Source organism: Phodopus roborovskii, unplaced genomic scaffold (assembly GCF_943737965.1).
Source record: "Phodopus roborovskii unplaced genomic scaffold, PHOROB, whole genome shotgun sequence".
In the NCBI taxonomy this organism is placed as follows: Eukaryota; Metazoa; Chordata; class Mammalia; order Rodentia; family Cricetidae; genus Phodopus; species Phodopus roborovskii.
In genome coordinates, this window is record NW_026125489.1 from 12,290,087 (window position 1) to 12,294,456 (window position 4,370).

Sequence of the window (4,370 nt, forward strand, 5' to 3'; positions counted from 1 at the left end):
GAAATCAATAAGATACCAGTATATTACATTTCATTTAGAGTAAATGATTAAACTTGATTGTTTAGGATAAATAAACTTTTCACTTCTAAGCAGAGAACCATAAGAGAAAAGAAACATTATTATAAAAGTTAAACTTTTGAAAGTTAACACTTTGATTTAGATGTAGGAAGCAAATAATGTAATTATAAGTAAATGTTAACAATAATTACTTATTTAAATGTCATAATAAATGTTAATATAACATGTATATTATGATTATATTATTATTAATAAATCTTAATAACAATAGTGAATACACAGCCTCAAGTGATCTGATATCTTGTTTCTCTCACTTAGTAAACAAGCAACTACTGTATTACCAGAGATCAGTGTATGTATATATATGTATGTATGTATATGTATATGTGTGTACAATTACATATTATATAAATAATTATGTATAATATATAATATAAACAATTATTTTTAAATCATTTTCAGAATTTAGACATAATGTCAATTAATATGAATTAATTATCTCTTTTTTTTGAAAATACCATTGAAAGCAGGATGTAAGGACTCTTTAATCTTTGGTATTTTGGTTCTCTTTGTTGTTGTTTTAGTTTTTGTTTGTTTTGTTGGTTTTTTTGGCTTTTCTCTCTGTTTAGCCCTGACTGTCCTGGAACAAACTTCGTAGACTAAGCTGGCCTGGAACTCACAGAGATCTACCTGCCTCTGCCTCCCGAGTGCTGGGATAAAAGACATGCACCACCATCGTCCAGCCCATTAGTGATTCTTAGCAGATATAAATTAGAGATTATCTGATGACTTCATTGTCAATGCAATCCTATATATAAGAAAATTCCACACCTATTACTGTTAATGTAATTTTATAAACTACATTCAGGTTTATATTGTTGAAAATAAAATGTAGTAAAATTGGCTGCTACATTAATGACAAATAAAAGTCTTGATATATAGTACATATAACATGATTATTTTAATTTTGCATGGAAATTCATTTTTTTATTAAACATCAAATAAAACTAACTTTTGGAGATCTAGTTCATTTACAAGTGATTAATCACCAAGATGCAATATATTTAAAATTATCTCTATTTTTAAATGATAAAAGAGTAGAAAAAGTAATAAAAAACAAACTATACATAAGTGTTTTTGGCAACGTGTATATGTACGATAGATGAGATTATGGAGACAGTCATACATTGATTGATGAAAATCAATTTAAGAAAAAAAAAAAAACGAGACCTTGCTACCTTTTTTCCAGGCCTGTTGTTCAAGAGCAGCTAGGGCTGTGGAAGATGATGATGATCACGATGATGTCTGAGAAGATGAAAGTGAAAATAGGCAAGTTGTTCAAGAGTATCGAAAATGTTCTGAGAACTTGTCTATCCTGTGGTAGGTGGAGACATGGGCCCAGGAGAATGCCTATTATCCTGAGGCCAACCTGGCTGTCCTGAAATTGGTCCAGTTCAACCCAGCCTTCTTTCAGGCTACAATCACTGCCCAGACTCCGATGAAAGCCCCCTCTAACCTATTCCACACCGACGTCATCCTGTGCACATGTATGATGACGGATCACACACACCAAGAGGAACGGCTCTTGTACTTTCAAGCTGTCTGGCAAGCCCTGGATGAAAACATGGACTTCTTTGGAGGCATAAATGGCCCTGAAGAAGAAAATTTATCTGCCACGTGGTGGGCATCACATGCCAGCACATCTGAGCTGCTCACTGAGATGCTTGGAGATCTGACTGGCCACCACCTGAAAGTGTGGGTGAGCAAGTAGAGAGGCAGGTGCAGGCAAGTAGTTCAGATCTTCAATGCAACCAGGAAGAGAGCGTTAAGCCCAAGAACATCTTGGAGAAGATCAACATTGACAGTGTGTCCTCCCAGAGTAACTGTACATGCTTTTAATAAAGGCTTGTTTACTCCAAAACACGTTGTCAAGACTTATTTGACTTCATAAAATATATGAAACAATTAAGATTAAAAAGACACACTCAGTAAAAGCCACTGATGAGACAATTACTCTAATGTAATCTTAGTCAGAACTTGTTTGGGGAATATGGGGGGAATATGTTGTGTGACATGAGGAGCTGAAATCGAAAATCCTCACATTTCTACAACTGGCTAAAGGTGAGCTGCGTTTACGCTTTGTCTAAAGGTGAGATGCGTTTACGCTTTGAGAATGCAGTCAAATACATATGAGGTATGAAACTGAGAATGAAACTCGTGATAGGTCTCATGATCACATTTCTAGACTGTCTGTCTCCCTATCAAATCAATCACTGATCTATCTGCACCTATATTTTTAAGTTCCAATGGCTTTCCTATCCTCCACCTCTATTCTGTAAACCTAAAACAACAGGTAATATTAATTTCATTGATTATTAAAATGGTGTTAGTTGCTATGGAGTTGACTTGAAAAAGATAGACAAGGCCAAATTAAACATGAACTATTTCCAAGAGCTCAAACTAGAACATCAGATTTGAGGCTTAAATATAGGAAAACACACTTCTATGTTGCAAAGTTCATGTACGTAAGAAAAACACTCCTGCTTGTTTTTCTTTAAGCTCAGGACAACATTAATTAAGCTAAGGACAACATTAATATAGTATATGTGCAATGGCACTTTACCATTTGATTTAGAATCAAAATATAAAGGATATATACAGTGTCAGGTTCACATGTTCAGGGATATCCTGCTATTTATAAGGCACTTATTTAGCAATATATTTTATGTTCAATATTTGAAAATTATCACAAATTTAAAAACTGAAAAAAAAAAGCTCATGCTGTCTGATGGATTTTATAATATTGTAACTGTGACATTATGAAAGTGTATATAATGACTATAGCATGTGAAGATTAACTATAATATAATGTGTTTAAGAAATTGAAAAACATTGATCTTTCTGTAGTCAAATTAAAAGACAAAAATATTATTCTGATTCTTCATAATTCTGGTCCATTTTCTTATTACAAATAATTTTAGGCTCTTTCCACTACAGTAAGTGCCCATATTTGCATAACCTATATATTTTTATTATATATATATTTAGTTAACTTTGAAAAATAAAAAATTAGAAGCATCAAATTAAAATAACAGGTTATCTTCAAATATACGCAGAACTTTGAGCTCTTTCCAGTACATTAAATTCCCATGCATGCCATAATTTTGTAATATATGCTTATTGCAGTATGAAAAAGTCATCTAAAGCATCAACATTTAAAATAAAGCGGGTTTACTTCTAAGACTACAGAGAAGATCAAACTTTCTACTGAATTCCCATGTACATTTAAGCTGCAAAATATTTTATGATGTAGATTTTAATAACATAAAATAAAGATATTAAAGGAATTAAGGTAAAATAATGGGTTATTTTCAAAGTATAGCAACTTGACCAACATCATACCTGTCAAAATGTGAATATAAGAACTGGTTCTTCAGATTAGCTGTTAACTGCAATAGATCCTGGCAATGACATATTATTTAGATGCAATAATATGAGGATTTAGTGAAATTCTGAGACTACATTTAAGTATATATTACTACATTGAAGGAGCCAATCTTAAAAAAAGAAAGAAAAGAAAGAAAGTAAGAAAGGAAGGAAGAAAGGAAGGAACTAAGGTAGATAATGATGTTTTAGAATGTTTGCATGCTCACCATGCAAACCTAACAAATGGATACTGGAGTTTCATGCCCAGGACCCACATCAAAGTTGAAAGAGAGAATCTGCTGTACTATTTTTGCCTCTGATTTTCACATGTTCATAGTAGTATGTACACCCTCATAGATATCACACACACAAACACACACACACACACACACACACACACACACACACACACACACCAATAAAAAGGCCCTAAATATCTAGAATTCCATGTGTACAACAGTCTGGAAAAGATAATCATGATGAGATTATTTTGGTGGTCATAAAGATTGCACTCAGGGGTATGAGTTTGGAGACATACCGGCCAATGGGAGCTCTTAGACCATGAGACAATTCTGTTATACAACAGTAACATATACTTACCATGATACATTGTGGTGATGTATTATTTATGATCTATTAAATCTTTCTAATGATAAGAGTGAAGAGATAAGCTACTAGTTATCCACACCTACACCAAGCCACTTGTTAGACACACACCCAAGCCATTTTTTAGCCACAGAGAACAGAGTGATGGCCACACCTTTAATCCCGGTACTAGGGAGACAGAGGCAAATTGTTCTCCATAAATTCAAGGTCACCCTGGGCTGCATAAATATTAATGATCTTTTTCTTCAAGAGGAAACTTCTCTGATGAAGGTTAAGAGAAGCAAGGATCTATGGGCAGAATGATATATTCAAGATAATTG

General features: G+C 33.3%; 1 pseudogene; it reads left to right on the forward strand.

Annotated features, from left to right (window-relative positions):
• The first annotated feature begins 1,316 nt into the window (after nucleotides 1–1,316).
• On the forward strand, nucleotides 1,317–1,917 carry LOC127215783 (eukaryotic translation initiation factor 3 subunit K-like; annotated as a pseudogene).
• The last annotated feature ends 2,453 nt before the right edge of the window (nucleotides 1,918–4,370 follow it).